General features: G+C 41.1%; 28 non-coding genes across 28 annotated transcripts; all 28 read left to right on the forward strand.

The window, feature by feature from the left end:
- Window positions 1-447: 447 nt before the first annotated feature.
- Window positions 448-589, forward strand: LOC311364400 (U4 spliceosomal RNA). Its single transcript, XR_014639208.1, has one exon. It is a non-coding gene; the product is annotated as a U4 spliceosomal RNA (small nuclear RNA).
- Window positions 590-1,081: 492 nt separating this feature from the next.
- Window positions 1,082-1,223, forward strand: LOC311364408 (U4 spliceosomal RNA). The gene has a single exon (XR_014639215.1). It is a non-coding gene; the product is annotated as a U4 spliceosomal RNA (small nuclear RNA).
- A 492-nt stretch (window positions 1,224-1,715) lies between these two features.
- LOC311364409 (U4 spliceosomal RNA) lies at window positions 1,716-1,857 on the forward strand. The gene has a single exon (XR_014639216.1). It is a non-coding gene; the product is annotated as a U4 spliceosomal RNA (small nuclear RNA).
- Window positions 1,858-2,349: 492 nt separating this feature from the next.
- LOC311364410 (U4 spliceosomal RNA) lies at window positions 2,350-2,491 on the forward strand. The gene has a single exon (XR_014639217.1). It is a non-coding gene; the product is annotated as a U4 spliceosomal RNA (small nuclear RNA).
- Window positions 2,492-2,983: 492 nt separating this feature from the next.
- LOC311364411 (U4 spliceosomal RNA) lies at window positions 2,984-3,125 on the forward strand. The gene has a single exon (XR_014639218.1). It is a non-coding gene; the product is annotated as a U4 spliceosomal RNA (small nuclear RNA).
- A 492-nt stretch (window positions 3,126-3,617) lies between these two features.
- On the forward strand, window positions 3,618-3,759 carry LOC311364412 (U4 spliceosomal RNA). The gene has a single exon (XR_014639219.1). It is a non-coding gene; the product is annotated as a U4 spliceosomal RNA (small nuclear RNA).
- A 492-nt stretch (window positions 3,760-4,251) lies between these two features.
- LOC311364413 (U4 spliceosomal RNA) lies at window positions 4,252-4,393 on the forward strand. Its single transcript, XR_014639220.1, has one exon. It is a non-coding gene; the product is annotated as a U4 spliceosomal RNA (small nuclear RNA).
- Window positions 4,394-4,885: 492 nt separating this feature from the next.
- LOC311364414 (U4 spliceosomal RNA) lies at window positions 4,886-5,027 on the forward strand. The gene has a single exon (XR_014639221.1). It is a non-coding gene; the product is annotated as a U4 spliceosomal RNA (small nuclear RNA).
- A 492-nt stretch (window positions 5,028-5,519) lies between these two features.
- On the forward strand, window positions 5,520-5,661 carry LOC311364415 (U4 spliceosomal RNA). The gene has a single exon (XR_014639222.1). It is a non-coding gene; the product is annotated as a U4 spliceosomal RNA (small nuclear RNA).
- A 492-nt stretch (window positions 5,662-6,153) lies between these two features.
- LOC311364416 (U4 spliceosomal RNA) lies at window positions 6,154-6,295 on the forward strand. Its single transcript, XR_014639223.1, has one exon. It is a non-coding gene; the product is annotated as a U4 spliceosomal RNA (small nuclear RNA).
- Window positions 6,296-6,787: 492 nt separating this feature from the next.
- On the forward strand, window positions 6,788-6,929 carry LOC311364418 (U4 spliceosomal RNA). Its single transcript, XR_014639225.1, has one exon. It is a non-coding gene; the product is annotated as a U4 spliceosomal RNA (small nuclear RNA).
- Window positions 6,930-7,421: 492 nt separating this feature from the next.
- On the forward strand, window positions 7,422-7,563 carry LOC311364419 (U4 spliceosomal RNA). Its single transcript, XR_014639226.1, has one exon. It is a non-coding gene; the product is annotated as a U4 spliceosomal RNA (small nuclear RNA).
- A 492-nt stretch (window positions 7,564-8,055) lies between these two features.
- Window positions 8,056-8,197, forward strand: LOC311364420 (U4 spliceosomal RNA). The gene has a single exon (XR_014639227.1). It is a non-coding gene; the product is annotated as a U4 spliceosomal RNA (small nuclear RNA).
- Window positions 8,198-8,689: 492 nt separating this feature from the next.
- Window positions 8,690-8,831, forward strand: LOC311364421 (U4 spliceosomal RNA). Its single transcript, XR_014639228.1, has one exon. It is a non-coding gene; the product is annotated as a U4 spliceosomal RNA (small nuclear RNA).
- A 492-nt stretch (window positions 8,832-9,323) lies between these two features.
- Window positions 9,324-9,465, forward strand: LOC311364422 (U4 spliceosomal RNA). Its single transcript, XR_014639229.1, has one exon. It is a non-coding gene; the product is annotated as a U4 spliceosomal RNA (small nuclear RNA).
- A 492-nt stretch (window positions 9,466-9,957) lies between these two features.
- On the forward strand, window positions 9,958-10,099 carry LOC311364423 (U4 spliceosomal RNA). The gene has a single exon (XR_014639230.1). It is a non-coding gene; the product is annotated as a U4 spliceosomal RNA (small nuclear RNA).
- A 492-nt stretch (window positions 10,100-10,591) lies between these two features.
- On the forward strand, window positions 10,592-10,733 carry LOC311364424 (U4 spliceosomal RNA). Its single transcript, XR_014639231.1, has one exon. It is a non-coding gene; the product is annotated as a U4 spliceosomal RNA (small nuclear RNA).
- A 492-nt stretch (window positions 10,734-11,225) lies between these two features.
- Window positions 11,226-11,367, forward strand: LOC311364426 (U4 spliceosomal RNA). Its single transcript, XR_014639233.1, has one exon. It is a non-coding gene; the product is annotated as a U4 spliceosomal RNA (small nuclear RNA).
- A 492-nt stretch (window positions 11,368-11,859) lies between these two features.
- On the forward strand, window positions 11,860-12,001 carry LOC311364427 (U4 spliceosomal RNA). The gene has a single exon (XR_014639234.1). It is a non-coding gene; the product is annotated as a U4 spliceosomal RNA (small nuclear RNA).
- A 492-nt stretch (window positions 12,002-12,493) lies between these two features.
- LOC311364429 (U4 spliceosomal RNA) lies at window positions 12,494-12,635 on the forward strand. The gene has a single exon (XR_014639236.1). It is a non-coding gene; the product is annotated as a U4 spliceosomal RNA (small nuclear RNA).
- Window positions 12,636-13,127: 492 nt separating this feature from the next.
- Window positions 13,128-13,269, forward strand: LOC311364430 (U4 spliceosomal RNA). Its single transcript, XR_014639237.1, has one exon. It is a non-coding gene; the product is annotated as a U4 spliceosomal RNA (small nuclear RNA).
- A 492-nt stretch (window positions 13,270-13,761) lies between these two features.
- On the forward strand, window positions 13,762-13,903 carry LOC311364431 (U4 spliceosomal RNA). The gene has a single exon (XR_014639238.1). It is a non-coding gene; the product is annotated as a U4 spliceosomal RNA (small nuclear RNA).
- A 492-nt stretch (window positions 13,904-14,395) lies between these two features.
- LOC311364432 (U4 spliceosomal RNA) lies at window positions 14,396-14,537 on the forward strand. Its single transcript, XR_014639239.1, has one exon. It is a non-coding gene; the product is annotated as a U4 spliceosomal RNA (small nuclear RNA).
- Window positions 14,538-15,029: 492 nt separating this feature from the next.
- LOC311364433 (U4 spliceosomal RNA) lies at window positions 15,030-15,171 on the forward strand. The gene has a single exon (XR_014639240.1). It is a non-coding gene; the product is annotated as a U4 spliceosomal RNA (small nuclear RNA).
- Window positions 15,172-15,663: 492 nt separating this feature from the next.
- LOC311364434 (U4 spliceosomal RNA) lies at window positions 15,664-15,805 on the forward strand. The gene has a single exon (XR_014639241.1). It is a non-coding gene; the product is annotated as a U4 spliceosomal RNA (small nuclear RNA).
- Window positions 15,806-16,297: 492 nt separating this feature from the next.
- On the forward strand, window positions 16,298-16,439 carry LOC311364435 (U4 spliceosomal RNA). Its single transcript, XR_014639242.1, has one exon. It is a non-coding gene; the product is annotated as a U4 spliceosomal RNA (small nuclear RNA).
- Window positions 16,440-16,931: 492 nt separating this feature from the next.
- Window positions 16,932-17,073, forward strand: LOC311364436 (U4 spliceosomal RNA). Its single transcript, XR_014639243.1, has one exon. It is a non-coding gene; the product is annotated as a U4 spliceosomal RNA (small nuclear RNA).
- A 492-nt stretch (window positions 17,074-17,565) lies between these two features.
- Window positions 17,566-17,707, forward strand: LOC311364438 (U4 spliceosomal RNA). The gene has a single exon (XR_014639245.1). It is a non-coding gene; the product is annotated as a U4 spliceosomal RNA (small nuclear RNA).
- The last annotated feature ends 491 nt before the right edge of the window (window positions 17,708-18,198 follow it).

Consider the following 18,198-nt stretch of genomic DNA (forward strand, 5'->3'; position numbering starts at 1 on the left):
GTTTTGCGTTGTAGAGATTTTAAGATGTACATCACTGAGTCCCTGATGCCTATATTGACACTATCTCGGTCTACTGTTTGACGTACATTACTACAATATTACAGGCACAACCGGCACGACGTATCAGTAGTGAGCCAGGTTTCATTAGGTAAGCAAGACGTTTTCCATGCTGATGACATGGGCGCTAGCCTACTCACTTTGTTGTTTGCCATCCCACAATGCACTGCAGATCTCAGTTTGTATCAAGTTTATTGCAAGTTTGTGTCATTCAACATCTGTTGATGTGTTTAACAAATGTGAAACAATATTATTTAGGAAACTACCATATTGTGTGCTAAACTAACCTCAACTAGTGCCTGTAGTCAACTGTTGAGAAACGTACGCATAATACCCTTGTGTAAGAGGTTGTAATCCAAAAGAAGATGCTCTGTTAATCAGGCAGCGTCTATCTTTGCGCAGCGGCAGTATCGTAGCCTATGAGGTCTAACTGAGGCGCGATTATTGCTAGTTGAAAACTTTACCCAATACCCCGCCAAAGACGACTTGCAATATAGTCGGCGATGGCAATTTTTGACAGTTTCCAAGGAGACTGATATAATGTCCAAAATAAGTTTCATTACTCACTTTGTACAGCGTTTTGCGTTGTAGAGATTTTAAGATGTACATCACTGAGTCCCTGATGCCTATATTGACACTATCTCGGTCTACTGTTTGACGTACATTACTACAATATTACAGGCACAACCGGCACGACGTATCAGTAGTGAGCCAGGTTTCATTAGGTAAGCAAGACGTTTTCCATGCTGATGACATGGGCGCTAGCCTACTCACTTTGTTGTTTGCCATCCCACAATGCACTGCAGATCTCAGTTTGTATCAAGTTTATTGCAAGTTTGTGTCATTCAACATCTGTTGATGTGTTTAACAAATGTGAAACAATATTATTTAGGAAACTACCATATTGTGTGCTAAACTAACCTCAACTAGTGCCTGTAGTCAACTGTTGAGAAACGTACGCATAATACCCTTGTGTAAGAGGTTGTAATCCAAAAGAAGATGCTCTGTTAATCAGGCAGCGTCTATCTTTGCGCAGCGGCAGTATCGTAGCCTATGAGGTCTAACTGAGGCGCGATTATTGCTAGTTGAAAACTTTACCCAATACCCCGCCAAAGACGACTTGCAATATAGTCGGCGATGGCAATTTTTGACAGTTTCCAAGGAGACTGATATAATGTCCAAAATAAGTTTCATTACTCACTTTGTACAGCGTTTTGCGTTGTAGAGATTTTAAGATGTACATCACTGAGTCCCTGATGCCTATATTGACACTATCTCGGTCTACTGTTTGACGTACATTACTACAATATTACAGGCACAACCGGCACGACGTATCAGTAGTGAGCCAGGTTTCATTAGGTAAGCAAGACGTTTTCCATGCTGATGACATGGGCGCTAGCCTACTCACTTTGTTGTTTGCCATCCCACAATGCACTGCAGATCTCAGTTTGTATCAAGTTTATTGCAAGTTTGTGTCATTCAACATCTGTTGATGTGTTTAACAAATGTGAAACAATATTATTTAGGAAACTACCATATTGTGTGCTAAACTAACCTCAACTAGTGCCTGTAGTCAACTGTTGAGAAACGTACGCATAATACCCTTGTGTAAGAGGTTGTAATCCAAAAGAAGATGCTCTGTTAATCAGGCAGCGTCTATCTTTGCGCAGCGGCAGTATCGTAGCCTATGAGGTCTAACTGAGGCGCGATTATTGCTAGTTGAAAACTTTACCCAATACCCCGCCAAAGACGACTTGCAATATAGTCGGCGATGGCAATTTTTGACAGTTTCCAAGGAGACTGATATAATGTCCAAAATAAGTTTCATTACTCACTTTGTACAGCGTTTTGCGTTGTAGAGATTTTAAGATGTACATCACTGAGTCCCTGATGCCTATATTGACACTATCTCGGTCTACTGTTTGACGTACATTACTACAATATTACAGGCACAACCGGCACGACGTATCAGTAGTGAGCCAGGTTTCATTAGGTAAGCAAGACGTTTTCCATGCTGATGACATGGGCGCTAGCCTACTCACTTTGTTGTTTGCCATCCCACAATGCACTGCAGATCTCAGTTTGTATCAAGTTTATTGCAAGTTTGTGTCATTCAACATCTGTTGATGTGTTTAACAAATGTGAAACAATATTATTTAGGAAACTACCATATTGTGTGCTAAACTAACCTCAACTAGTGCCTGTAGTCAACTGTTGAGAAACGTACGCATAATACCCTTGTGTAAGAGGTTGTAATCCAAAAGAAGATGCTCTGTTAATCAGGCAGCGTCTATCTTTGCGCAGCGGCAGTATCGTAGCCTATGAGGTCTAACTGAGGCGCGATTATTGCTAGTTGAAAACTTTACCCAATACCCCGCCAAAGACGACTTGCAATATAGTCGGCGATGGCAATTTTTGACAGTTTCCAAGGAGACTGATATAATGTCCAAAATAAGTTTCATTACTCACTTTGTACAGCGTTTTGCGTTGTAGAGATTTTAAGATGTACATCACTGAGTCCCTGATGCCTATATTGACACTATCTCGGTCTACTGTTTGACGTACATTACTACAATATTACAGGCACAACCGGCACGACGTATCAGTAGTGAGCCAGGTTTCATTAGGTAAGCAAGACGTTTTCCATGCTGATGACATGGGCGCTAGCCTACTCACTTTGTTGTTTGCCATCCCACAATGCACTGCAGATCTCAGTTTGTATCAAGTTTATTGCAAGTTTGTGTCATTCAACATCTGTTGATGTGTTTAACAAATGTGAAACAATGTTATTTAGGAAACTACCATATTGTGTGCTAAACTAACCTCAACTAGTGCCTGTAGTCAACTGTTGAGAAACGTACGCATAATACCCTTGTGTAAGAGGTTGTAATCCAAAAGAAGATGCTCTGTTAATCAGGCAGCGTCTATCTTTGCGCAGCGGCAGTATCGTAGCCTATGAGGTCTAACTGAGGCGCGATTATTGCTAGTTGAAAACTTTACCCAATACCCCGCCAAAGACGACTTGCAATATAGTCGGCGATGGCAATTTTTGACAGTTTCCAAGGAGACTGATATAATGTCCAAAATAAGTTTCATTACTCACTTTGTACAGCGTTTTGCGTTGTAGAGATTTTAAGATGTACATCACTGAGTCCCTGATGCCTATATTGACACTATCTCGGTCTACTGTTTGACGTACATTACTACAATATTACAGGCACAACCGGCACGACGTATCAGTAGTGAGCCAGGTTTCATTAGGTAAGCAAGACGTTTTCCATGCTGATGACATGGGCGCTAGCCTACTCACTTTGTTGTTTGCCATCCCACAATGCACTGCAGATCTCAGTTTGTATCAAGTTTATTGCAAGTTTGTGTCATTCAACATCTGTTGATGTGTTTAACAAATGTGAAACAATGTTATTTAGGAAACTACCATATTGTGTGCTAAACTAACCTCAACTAGTGCCTGTAGTCAACTGTTGAGAAACGTACGCATAATACCCTTGTGTAAGAGGTTGTAATCCAAAAGAAGATGCTCTGTTAATCAGGCAGCGTCTATCTTTGCGCAGCGGCAGTATCGTAGCCTATGAGGTCTAACTGAGGCGCGATTATTGCTAGTTGAAAACTTTACCCAATACCCCGCCAAAGACGACTTGCAATATAGTCGGCGATGGCAATTTTTGACAGTTTCCAAGGAGACTGATATAATGTCCAAAATAAGTTTCATTACTCACTTTGTACAGCGTTTTGCGTTGTAGAGATTTTAAGATGTACATCACTGAGTCCCTGATGCCTATATTGACACTATCTCGGTCTACTGTTTGACGTACATTACTACAATATTACAGGCACAACCGGCACGACGTATCAGTAGTGAGCCAGGTTTCATTAGGTAAGCAAGACGTTTTCCATGCTGATGACATGGGCGCTAGCCTACTCACTTTGTTGTTTGCCATCCCACAATGCACTGCAGATCTCAGTTTGTATCAAGTTTATTGCAAGTTTGTGTCATTCAACATCTGTTGATGTGTTTAACAAATGTGAAACAATGTTATTTAGGAAACTACCATATTGTGTGCTAAACTAACCTCAACTAGTGCCTGTAGTCAACTGTTGAGAAACGTACGCATAATACCCTTGTGTAAGAGGTTGTAATCCAAAAGAAGATGCTCTGTTAATCAGGCAGCGTCTATCTTTGCGCAGCGGCAGTATCGTAGCCTATGAGGTCTAACTGAGGCGCGATTATTGCTAGTTGAAAACTTTACCCAATACCCCGCCAAAGACGACTTGCAATATAGTCGGCGATGGCAATTTTTGACAGTTTCCAAGGAGACTGATATAATGTCCAAAATAAGTTTCATTACTCACTTTGTACAGCGTTTTGCGTTGTAGAGATTTTAAGATGTACATCACTGAGTCCCTGATGCCTATATTGACACTATCTCGGTCTACTGTTTGACGTACATTACTACAATATTACAGGCACAACCGGCACGACGTATCAGTAGTGAGCCAGGTTTCATTAGGTAAGCAAGACGTTTTCCATGCTGATGACATGGGCGCTAGCCTACTCACTTTGTTGTTTGCCATCCCACAATGCACTGCAGATCTCAGTTTGTATCAAGTTTATTGCAAGTTTGTGTCATTCAACATCTGTTGATGTGTTTAACAAATGTGAAACAATGTTATTTAGGAAACTACCATATTGTGTGCTAAACTAACCTCAACTAGTGCCTGTAGTCAACTGTTGAGAAACGTACGCATAATACCCTTGTGTAAGAGGTTGTAATCCAAAAGAAGATGCTCTGTTAATCAGGCAGCGTCTATCTTTGCGCAGCGGCAGTATCGTAGCCTATGAGGTCTAACTGAGGCGCGATTATTGCTAGTTGAAAACTTTACCCAATACCCCGCCAAAGACGACTTGCAATATAGTCGGCGATGGCAATTTTTGACAGTTTCCAAGGAGACTGATATAATGTCCAAAATAAGTTTCATTACTCACTTTGTACAGCGTTTTGCGTTGTAGAGATTTTAAGATGTACATCACTGAGTCCCTGATGCCTATATTGACACTATCTCGGTCTACTGTTTGACGTACATTACTACAATATTACAGGCACAACCGGCACGACGTATCAGTAGTGAGCCAGGTTTCATTAGGTAAGCAAGACGTTTTCCATGCTGATGACATGGGCGCTAGCCTACTCACTTTGTTGTTTGCCATCCCACAATGCACTGCAGATCTCAGTTTGTATCAAGTTTATTGCAAGTTTGTGTCATTCAACATCTGTTGATGTGTTTAACAAATGTGAAACAATATTATTTAGGAAACTACCATATTGTGTGCTAAACTAACCTCAACTAGTGCCTGTAGTCAACTGTTGAGAAACGTACGCATAATACCCTTGTGTAAGAGGTTGTAATCCAAAAGAAGATGCTCTGTTAATCAGGCAGCGTCTATCTTTGCGCAGCGGCAGTATCGTAGCCTATGAGGTCTAACTGAGGCGCGATTATTGCTAGTTGAAAACTTTACCCAATACCCCGCCAAAGACGACTTGCAATATAGTCGGCGATGGCAATTTTTGACAGTTTCCAAGGAGACTGATATAATGTCCAAAATAAGTTTCATTACTCACTTTGTACAGCGTTTTTCGTTGTAGAGATTTTAAGATGTACATCACTGAGTCCCTGATGCCTATATTGACACTATCTCGGTCTACTGTTTGACGTACATTACTACAATATTACAGGCACAACCGGCACGACGTATCAGTAGTGAGCCAGGTTTCATTAGGTAAGCAAGACGTTTTCCATGCTGATGACATGGGCGCTAGCCTACTCACTTTGTTGTTTGCCATCCCACAATGCACTGCAGATCTCAGTTTGTATCAAGTTTATTGCAAGTTTGTGTCATTCAACATCTGTTGATGTGTTTAACAAATGTGAAACAATGTTATTTAGGAAACTACCATATTGTGTGCTAAACTAACCTCAACTAGTGCCTGTAGTCAACTGTTGAGAAACGTACGCATAATACCCTTGTGTAAGAGGTTGTAATCCAAAAGAAGATGCTCTGTTAATCAGGCAGCGTCTATCTTTGCGCAGCGGCAGTATCGTAGCCTATGAGGTCTAACTGAGGCGCGATTATTGCTAGTTGAAAACTTTACCCAATACCCCGCCAAAGACGACTTGCAATATAGTCGGCGATGGCAATTTTTGACAGTTTCCAAGGAGACTGATATAATGTCCAAAATAAGTTTCATTACTCACTTTGTACAGCGTTTTGCGTTGTAGAGATTTTAAGATGTACATCACTGAGTCCCTGATGCCTATATTGACACTATCTCGGTCTACTGTTTGACGTACATTACTACAATATTACAGGCACAACCGGCACGACGTATCAGTAGTGAGCCAGGTTTCATTAGGTAAGCAAGACGTTTTCCATGCTGATGACATGGGCGCTAGCCTACTCACTTTGTTGTTTGCCATCCCACAATGCACTGCAGATCTCAGTTTGTATCAAGTTTATTGCAAGTTTGTGTCATTCAACATCTGTTGATGTGTTTAACAAATGTGAAACAATGTTATTTAGGAAACTACCATATTGTGTGCTAAACTAACCTCAACTAGTGCCTGTAGTCAACTGTTGAGAAACGTACGCATAATACCCTTGTGTAAGAGGTTGTAATCCAAAAGAAGATGCTCTGTTAATCAGGCAGCGTCTATCTTTGCGCAGCGGCAGTATCGTAGCCTATGAGGTCTAACTGAGGCGCGATTATTGCTAGTTGAAAACTTTACCCAATACCCCGCCAAAGACGACTTGCAATATAGTCGGCGATGGCAATTTTTGACAGTTTCCAAGGAGACTGATATAATGTCCAAAATAAGTTTCATTACTCACTTTGTACAGCGTTTTGCGTTGTAGAGATTTTAAGATGTACATCACTGAGTCCCTGATGCCTATATTGACACTATCTCGGTCTACTGTTTGACGTACATTACTACAATATTACAGGCACAACCGGCACGACGTATCAGTAGTGAGCCAGGTTTCATTAGGTAAGCAAGACGTTTTCCATGCTGATGACATGGGCGCTAGCCTACTCACTTTGTTGTTTGCCATCCCACAATGCACTGCAGATCTCAGTTTGTATCAAGTTTATTGCAAGTTTGTGTCATTCAACATCTGTTGATGTGTTTAACAAATGTGAAACAATATTATTTAGGAAACTACCATATTGTGTGCTAAACTAACCTCAACTAGTGCCTGTAGTCAACTGTTGAGAAACGTACGCATAATACCCTTGTGTAAGAGGTTGTAATCCAAAAGAAGATGCTCTGTTAATCAGGCAGCGTCTATCTTTGCGCAGCGGCAGTATCGTAGCCTATGAGGTCTAACTGAGGCGCGATTATTGCTAGTTGAAAACTTTACCCAATACCCCGCCAAAGACGACTTGCAATATAGTCGGCGATGGCAATTTTTGACAGTTTCCAAGGAGACTGATATAATGTCCAAAATAAGTTTCATTACTCACTTTGTACAGCGTTTTGCGTTGTAGAGATTTTAAGATGTACATCACTGAGTCCCTGATGCCTATATTGACACTATCTCGGTCTACTGTTTGACGTACATTACTACAATATTACAGGCACAACCGGCACGACGTATCAGTAGTGAGCCAGGTTTCATTAGGTAAGCAAGACGTTTTCCATGCTGATGACATGGGCGCTAGCCTACTCACTTTGTTGTTTGCCATCCCACAATGCACTGCAGATCTCAGTTTGTATCAAGTTTATTGCAAGTTTGTGTCATTCAACATCTGTTGATGTGTTTAACAAATGTGAAACAATATTATTTAGGAAACTACCATATTGTGTGCTAAACTAACCTCAACTAGTGCCTGTAGTCAACTGTTGAGAAACGTACGCATAATACCCTTGTGTAAGAGGTTGTAATCCAAAAGAAGATGCTCTGTTAATCAGGCAGCGTCTATCTTTGCGCAGCGGCAGTATCGTAGCCTATGAGGTCTAACTGAGGCGCGATTATTGCTAGTTGAAAACTTTACCCAATACCCCGCCAAAGACGACTTGCAATATAGTCGGCGATGGCAATTTTTGACAGTTTCCAAGGAGACTGATATAATGTCCAAAATAAGTTTCATTACTCACTTTGTACAGCGTTTTTCGTTGTAGAGATTTTAAGATGTACATCACTGAGTCCCTGATGCCTATATTGACACTATCTCGGTCTACTGTTTGACGTACATTACTACAATATTACAGGCACAACCGGCACGACGTATCAGTAGTGAGCCAGGTTTCATTAGGTAAGCAAGACGTTTTCCATGCTGATGACATGGGCGCTAGCCTACTCACTTTGTTGTTTGCCATCCCACAATGCACTGCAGATCTCAGTTTGTATCAAGTTTATTGCAAGTTTGTGTCATTCAACATCTGTTGATGTGTTTAACAAATGTGAAACAATGTTATTTAGGAAACTACCATATTGTGTGCTAAACTAACCTCAACTAGTGCCTGTAGTCAACTGTTGAGAAACGTACGCATAATACCCTTGTGTAAGAGGTTGTAATCCAAAAGAAGATGCTCTGTTAATCAGGCAGCGTCTATCTTTGCGCAGCGGCAGTATCGTAGCCTATGAGGTCTAACTGAGGCGCGATTATTGCTAGTTGAAAACTTTACCCAATACCCCGCCAAAGACGACTTGCAATATAGTCGGCGATGGCAATTTTTGACAGTTTCCAAGGAGACTGATATAATGTCCAAAATAAGTTTCATTACTCACTTTGTACAGCGTTTTGCGTTGTAGAGATTTTAAGATGTACATCACTGAGTCCCTGATGCCTATATTGACACTATCTCGGTCTACTGTTTGACGTACATTACTACAATATTACAGGCACAACCGGCACGACGTATCAGTAGTGAGCCAGGTTTCATTAGGTAAGCAAGACGTTTTCCATGCTGATGACATGGGCGCTAGCCTACTCACTTTGTTGTTTGCCATCCCACAATGCACTGCAGATCTCAGTTTGTATCAAGTTTATTGCAAGTTTGTGTCATTCAACATCTGTTGATGTGTTTAACAAATGTGAAACAATGTTATTTAGGAAACTACCATATTGTGTGCTAAACTAACCTCAACTAGTGCCTGTAGTCAACTGTTGAGAAACGTACGCATAATACCCTTGTGTAAGAGGTTGTAATCCAAAAGAAGATGCTCTGTTAATCAGGCAGCGTCTATCTTTGCGCAGCGGCAGTATCGTAGCCTATGAGGTCTAACTGAGGCGCGATTATTGCTAGTTGAAAACTTTACCCAATACCCCGCCAAAGACGACTTGCAATATAGTCGGCGATGGCAATTTTTGACAGTTTCCAAGGAGACTGATATAATGTCCAAAATAAGTTTCATTACTCACTTTGTACAGCGTTTTGCGTTGTAGAGATTTTAAGATGTACATCACTGAGTCCCTGATGCCTATATTGACACTATCTCGGTCTACTGTTTGACGTACATTACTACAATATTACAGGCACAACCGGCACGACGTATCAGTAGTGAGCCAGGTTTCATTAGGTAAGCAAGACGTTTTCCATGCTGATGACATGGGCGCTAGCCTACTCACTTTGTTGTTTGCCATCCCACAATGCACTGCAGATCTCAGTTTGTATCAAGTTTATTGCAAGTTTGTGTCATTCAACATCTGTTGATGTGTTTAACAAATGTGAAACAATGTTATTTAGGAAACTACCATATTGTGTGCTAAACTAACCTCAACTAGTGCCTGTAGTCAACTGTTGAGAAACGTACGCATAATACCCTTGTGTAAGAGGTTGTAATCCAAAAGAAGATGCTCTGTTAATCAGGCAGCGTCTATCTTTGCGCAGCGGCAGTATCGTAGCCTATGAGGTCTAACTGAGGCGCGATTATTGCTAGTTGAAAACTTTACCCAATACCCCGCCAAAGACGACTTGCAATATAGTCGGCGATGGCAATTTTTGACAGTTTCCAAGGAGACTGATATAATGTCCAAAATAAGTTTCATTACTCACTTTGTACAGCGTTTTGCGTTGTAGAGATTTTAAGATGTACATCACTGAGTCCCTGATGCCTATATTGACACTATCTCGGTCTACTGTTTGACGTACATTACTACAATATTACAGGCACAACCGGCACGACGTATCAGTAGTGAGCCAGGTTTCATTAGGTAAGCAAGACGTTTTCCATGCTGATGACATGGGCGCTAGCCTACTCACTTTGTTGTTTGCCATCCCACAATGCACTGCAGATCTCAGTTTGTATCAAGTTTATTGCAAGTTTGTGTCATTCAACATCTGTTGATGTGTTTAACAAATGTGAAACAATGTTATTTAGGAAACTACCATATTGTGTGCTAAACTAACCTCAACTAGTGCCTGTAGTCAACTGTTGAGAAACGTACGCATAATACCCTTGTGTAAGAGGTTGTAATCCAAAAGAAGATGCTCTGTTAATCAGGCAGCGTCTATCTTTGCGCAGCGGCAGTATCGTAGCCTATGAGGTCTAACTGAGGCGCGATTATTGCTAGTTGAAAACTTTACCCAATACCCCGCCAAAGACGACTTGCAATATAGTCGGCGATGGCAATTTTTGACAGTTTCCAAGGAGACTGATATAATGTCCAAAATAAGTTTCATTACTCACTTTGTACAGCGTTTTGCGTTGTAGAGATTTTAAGATGTACATCACTGAGTCCCTGATGCCTATATTGACACTATCTCGGTCTACTGTTTGACGTACATTACTACAATATTACAGGCACAACCGGCACGACGTATCAGTAGTGAGCCAGGTTTCATTAGGTAAGCAAGACGTTTTCCATGCTGATGACATGGGCGCTAGCCTACTCACTTTGTTGTTTGCCATCCCACAATGCACTGCAGATCTCAGTTTGTATCAAGTTTATTGCAAGTTTGTGTCATTCAACATCTGTTGATGTGTTTAACAAATGTGAAACAATGTTATTTAGGAAACTACCATATTGTGTGCTAAACTAACCTCAACTAGTGCCTGTAGTCAACTGTTGAGAAACGTACGCATAATACCCTTGTGTAAGAGGTTGTAATCCAAAAGAAGATGCTCTGTTAATCAGGCAGCGTCTATCTTTGCGCAGCGGCAGTATCGTAGCCTATGAGGTCTAACTGAGGCGCGATTATTGCTAGTTGAAAACTTTACCCAATACCCCGCCAAAGACGACTTGCAATATAGTCGGCGATGGCAATTTTTGACAGTTTCCAAGGAGACTGATATAATGTCCAAAATAAGTTTCATTACTCACTTTGTACAGCGTTTTGCGTTGTAGAGATTTTAAGATGTACATCACTGAGTCCCTGATGCCTATATTGACACTATCTCGGTCTACTGTTTGACGTACATTACTACAATATTACAGGCACAACCGGCACGACGTATCAGTAGTGAGCCAGGTTTCATTAGGTAAGCAAGACGTTTTCCATGCTGATGACATGGGCGCTAGCCTACTCACTTTGTTGTTTGCCATCCCACAATGCACTGCAGATCTCAGTTTGTATCAAGTTTATTGCAAGTTTGTGTCATTCAACATCTGTTGATGTGTTTAACAAATGTGAAACAATGTTATTTAGGAAACTACCATATTGTGTGCTAAACTAACCTCAACTAGTGCCTGTAGTCAACTGTTGAGAAACGTACGCATAATACCCTTGTGTAAGAGGTTGTAATCCAAAAGAAGATGCTCTGTTAATCAGGCAGCGTCTATCTTTGCGCAGCGGCAGTATCGTAGCCTATGAGGTCTAACTGAGGCGCGATTATTGCTAGTTGAAAACTTTACCCAATACCCCGCCAAAGACGACTTGCAATATAGTCGGCGATGGCAATTTTTGACAGTTTCCAAGGAGACTGATATAATGTCCAAAATAAGTTTCATTACTCACTTTGTACAGCGTTTTGCGTTGTAGAGATTTTAAGATGTACATCACTGAGTCCCTGATGCCTATATTGACACTATCTCGGTCTACTGTTTGACGTACATTACTACAATATTACAGGCACAACCGGCACGACGTATCAGTAGTGAGCCAGGTTTCATTAGGTAAGCAAGACGTTTTCCATGCTGATGACATGGGCGCTAGCCTACTCACTTTGTTGTTTGCCATCCCACAATGCACTGCAGATCTCAGTTTGTATCAAGTTTATTGCAAGTTTGTGTCATTCAACATCTGTTGATGTGTTTAACAAATGTGAAACAATGTTATTTAGGAAACTACCATATTGTGTGCTAAACTAACCTCAACTAGTGCCTGTAGTCAACTGTTGAGAAACGTACGCATAATACCCTTGTGTAAGAGGTTGTAATCCAAAAGAAGATGCTCTGTTAATCAGGCAGCGTCTATCTTTGCGCAGCGGCAGTATCGTAGCCTATGAGGTCTAACTGAGGCGCGATTATTGCTAGTTGAAAACTTTACCCAATACCCCGCCAAAGACGACTTGCAATATAGTCGGCGATGGCAATTTTTGACAGTTTCCAAGGAGACTGATATAATGTCCAAAATAAGTTTCATTACTCACTTTGTACAGCGTTTTGCGTTGTAGAGATTTTAAGATGTACATCACTGAGTCCCTGATGCCTATATTGACACTATCTCGGTCTACTGTTTGACGTACATTACTACAATATTACAGGCACAACCGGCACGACGTATCAGTAGTGAGCCAGGTTTCATTAGGTAAGCAAGACGTTTTCCATGCTGATGACATGGGCGCTAGCCTACTCACTTTGTTGTTTGCCATCCCACAATGCACTGCAGATCTCAGTTTGTATCAAGTTTATTGCAAGTTTGTGTCATTCAACATCTGTTGATGTGTTTAACAAATGTGAAACAATGTTATTTAGGAAACTACCATATTGTGTGCTAAACTAACCTCAACTAGTGCCTGTAGTCAACTGTTGAGAAACGTACGCATAATACCCTTGTGTAAGAGGTTGTAATCCAAAAGAAGATGCTCTGTTAATCAGGCAGCGTCTATCTTTGCGCAGCGGCAGTATCGTAGCCTATGAGGTCTAACTGAGGCGCGATTATTGCTAGTTGAAAACTTTACCCAATACCCCGCCAAAGACGACTTGCAATATAGTCGGCGATGGCAATTTTTGACAGTTTCCAAGGAGACTGATATAATGTCCAAAATAAGTTTCATTACTCACTTTGTACAGCGTTTTGCGTTGTAGAGATTTTAAGATGTACATCACTGAGTCCCTGATGCCTATATTGACACTATCTCGGTCTACTGTTTGACGTACATTACTACAATATTACAGGCACAACCGGCACGACGTATCAGTAGTGAGCCAGGTTTCATTAGGTAAGCAAGACGTTTTCCATGCTGATGACATGGGCGCTAGCCTACTCACTTTGTTGTTTGCCATCCCACAATGCACTGCAGATCTCAGTTTGTATCAAGTTTATTGCAAGTTTGTGTCATTCAACATCTGTTGATGTGTTTAACAAATGTGAAACAATGTTATTTAGGAAACTACCATATTGTGTGCTAAACTAACCTCAACTAGTGCCTGTAGTCAACTGTTGAGAAACGTACGCATAATACCCTTGTGTAAGAGGTTGTAATCCAAAAGAAGATGCTCTGTTAATCAGGCAGCGTCTATCTTTGCGCAGCGGCAGTATCGTAGCCTATGAGGTCTAACTGAGGCGCGATTATTGCTAGTTGAAAACTTTACCCAATACCCCGCCAAAGACGACTTGCAATATAGTCGGCGATGGCAATTTTTGACAGTTTCCAAGGAGACTGATATAATGTCCAAAATAAGTTTCATTACTCACTTTGTACAGCGTTTTGCGTTGTAGAGATTTTAAGATGTACATCACTGAGTCCCTGATGCCTATATTGACACTATCTCGGTCTACTGTTTGACGTACATTACTACAATATTACAGGCACAACCGGCACGACGTATCAGTAGTGAGCCAGGTTTCATTAGGTAAGCAAGACGTTTTCCATGCTGATGACATGGGCGCTAGCCTACTCACTTTGTTGTTTGCCATCCCACAATGCACTGCAGATCTCAGTTTGTATCAAGTTTATTGCAAGTTTGTGTCATTCAACATCTGTTGATGTGTTTAACAAATGTGAAACAATGTTATTTAGGAAACTACCATATTGTGTGCTAAACTAACCTCAACTAGTGCCTGTAGTCAACTGTTGAGAAACGTACGCATAATACCCTTGTGTAAGAGGTTGTAATCCAAAAGAAGATGCTCTGTTAATCAGGCAGCGTCTATCTTTGCGCAGCGGCAGTATCGTAGCCTATGAGGTCTAACTGAGGCGCGATTATTGCTAGTTGAAAACTTTACCCAATACCCCGCCAAAGACGACTTGCAATATAGTCGGCGATGGCAATTTTTGACAGTTTCCAAGGAGACTGATATAATGTCCAAAATAAGTTTCATTACTCACTTTGTACAGCGTTTTTCGTTGTAGAGATTTTAAGATGTACATCACTGAGTCCCTGATGCCTATATTGACACTATCTCGGTCTACTGTTTGACGTACATTACTACAATATTACAGGCACAACCGGCACGACGTATCAGTAGTGAGCCAGGTTTCATTAGGTAAGCAAGACGTTTTCCATGCTGATGACATGGGCGCTAGCCTACTCACTTTGTTGTTTGCCATCCCACAATGCACTGCAGATCTCAGTTTGTATCAAGTTTATTGCAAGTTTGTGTCATTCAACATCTGTTGATGTGTTTAACAAATGTGAAACAATGTTATTTAGGAAACTACCATATTGTGTGCTAAACTAACCTCAACTAGTGCCTGTAGTCAACTGTTGAGAAACGTACGCATAATACCCTTGTGTAAGAGGTTGTAATCCAAAAGAAGATGCTCTGTTAATCAGGCAGCGTCTATCTTTGCGCAGCGGCAGTATCGTAGCCTATGAGGTCTAACTGAGGCGCGATTATTGCTAGTTGAAAACTTTACCCAATACCCCGCCAAAGACGACTTGCAATATAGTCGGCGATGGCAATTTTTGACAGTTTCCAAGGAGACTGATATAATGTCCAAAATAAGTTTCATTACTCACTTTGTACAGCGTTTTGCGTTGTAGAGATTTTAAGATGTACATCACTGAGTCCCTGATGCCTATATTGACACTATCTCGGTCTACTGTTTGACGTACATTACTACAATATTACAGGCACAACCGGCACGACGTATCAGTAGTGAGCCAGGTTTCATTAGGTAAGCAAGACGTTTTCCATGCTGATGACATGGGCGCTAGCCTACTCACTTTGTTGTTTGCCATCCCACAATGCACTGCAGATCTCAGTTTGTATCAAGTTTATTGCAAGTTTGTGTCATTCAACATCTGTTGATGTGTTTAACAAATGTGAAACAATGTTATTTAGGAAACTACCATATTGTGTGCTAAACTAACCTCAACTAGTGCCTGTAGTCAACTGTTGAGAAACGTACGCATAATACCCTTGTGTAAGAGGTTGTAATCCAAAAGAAGATGCTCTGTTAATCAGGCAGCGTCTATCTTTGCGCAGCGGCAGTATCGTAGCCTATGAGGTCTAACTGAGGCGCGATTATTGCTAGTTGAAAACTTTACCCAATACCCCGCCAAAGACGACTTGCAATATAGTCGGCGATGGCAATTTTTGACAGTTTCCAAGGAGACTGATATAATGTCCAAAATAAGTTTCATTACTCACTTTGTACAGCGTTTTGCGTTGTAGAGATTTTAAGATGTACATCACTGAGTCCCTGATGCCTATATTGACACTATCTCGGTCTACTGTTTGACGTACATTACTACAATATTACAGGCACAACCGGCACGACGTATCAGTAGTGAGCCAGGTTTCATTAGGTAAGCAAGACGTTTTCCATGCTGATGACATGGGCGCTAGCCTACTCACTTTGTTGTTTGCCATCCCACAATGCACTGCAGATCTCAGTTTGTATCAAGTTTATTGCAAGTTTGTGTCATTCAACATCTGTTGATGTGTTTAACAAATGTGAAACAATGTTATTTAGGAAACTACCATATTGTGTGCTAAACTAACCTCAACTAGTGCCTGTAGTCAACTGTTGAGAAACGTACGCATAATACCCTTGTGTAAGAGGTTGTAATCCAAAAGAAGATGCTCTGTTAATCAGGCAGCGTCTATCTTTGCGCAGCGGCAGTATCGTAGCCTATGAGGTCTAACTGAGGCGCGATTATTGCTAGTTGAAAACTTTACCCAATACCCCGCCAAAGACGACTTGCAATATAGTCGGCGATGGCAATTTTTGACAGTTTCCAAGGAGACTGATATAATGTCCAAAATAAGTTTCATTACTCACTTTGTACAGCGTTTTGCGTTGTAGAGATTTTAAGATGTACATCACTGAGTCCCTGATGCCTATATTGACACTATCTCGGTCTACTGTTTGACGTACATTACTACAATATTACAGGCACAACCGGCACGACGTATCAGTAGTGAGCCAGGTTTCATTAGGTAAGCAAGACGTTTTCCATGCTGATGACATGGGCGCTAGCCTACTCACTTTGTTGTTTGCCATCCCACAATGCACTGCAGATCTCAGTTTGTATCAAGTTTATTGCAAGTTTGTGTCATTCAACATCTGTTGATGTGTTTAACAAATGTGAAACAATGTTATTTAGGAAACTACCATATTGTGTGCTAAACTAACCTCAACTAGTGCCTGTAGTCAACTGTTGAGAAACGTACGCATAATACCCTTGTGTAAGAGGTTGTAATCCAAAAGAAGATGCTCTGTTAATCAGGCAGCGTCTATCTTTGCGCAGCGGCAGTATCGTAGCCTATGAGGTCTAACTGAGGCGCGATTATTGCTAGTTGAAAACTTTACCCAATACCCCGCCAAAGACGACTTGCAATATAGTCGGCGATGGCAATTTTTGACAGTTTCCAAGGAGACTGATATAATGTCCAAAATAAGTTTCATTACTCACTTTGTACAGCGTTTTGCGTTGTAGAGATTTTAAGATGTACATCACTGAGTCCCTGATGCCTATATTGACACTATCTCGGTCTACTGTTTGACGTACATTACTACAATATTACAGGCACAACCGGCACGACGTATCAGTAGTGAGCCAGGTTTCATTAGGTAAGCAAGACGTTTTCCATGCTGATGACATGGGCGCTAGCCTACTCACTTTGTTGTTTGCCATCCCACAATGCACTGCAGATCTCAGTTTGTATCAAGTTTATTGCAAGTTTGTGTCATTCAACATCTGTTGATGTGTTTAACAAATGTGAAACAATGTTATTTAGGAAACTACCATATTGTGTGCTAAACTAACCTCAACTAGTGCCTGTAGTCAACTGTTGAGAAACGTACGCATAATACCCTTGTGTAAGAGGTTGTAATCCAAAAGAAGATGCTCTGTTAATCAGGCAGCGTCTATCTTTGCGCAGCGGCAGTATCGTAGCCTATGAGGTCTAACTGAGGCGCGATTATTGCTAGTTGAAAACTTTACCCAATACCCCGCCAAAGACGACTTGCAATATAGTCGGCGATGGCAATTTTTGACAGTTTCCAAGGAGACTGATATAATGTCCAAAATAAGTTTCATTACTCACTTTGTACAGCGTTTTGCGTTGTAGAGATTTTAAGATGTACATCACTGAGTCCCTGATGCCTATATTGACACTATCTCGGTCTACTGTTTGACGTACATTACTACAATATTACAGGCACAACCGGCACGACGTATCAGTAGTGAGCCAGGTTTCATTAGGTAAGCAAGACGTTTTCCATGCTGATGACATGGGCGCTAGCCTACTCACTTTGTTGTTTGCCATCCCACAATGCACTGCAGATCTCAGTTTGTATCAAGTTTATTGCAAGTTTGTGTCATTCAACATCTGTTGATGTGTTTAACAAATGTGAAACAATGTTATTTAGGAAACTACCATATTGTGTGCTAAACTAACCTCAACTAGTGCCTGTAGTCAACTGTTGAGAAACGTACGCATAATACCCTTGTGTAAGAGGTTGTAATCCAAAAGAAGATGCTCTGTTAATCAGGCAGCGTC

This window comes from Micromesistius poutassou (assembly GCF_964030765.1).
Source record: "Micromesistius poutassou genome assembly, chromosome: 19".
In the NCBI taxonomy this organism is placed as follows: Eukaryota; Metazoa; Chordata; class Actinopteri; order Gadiformes; family Gadidae; genus Micromesistius; species Micromesistius poutassou.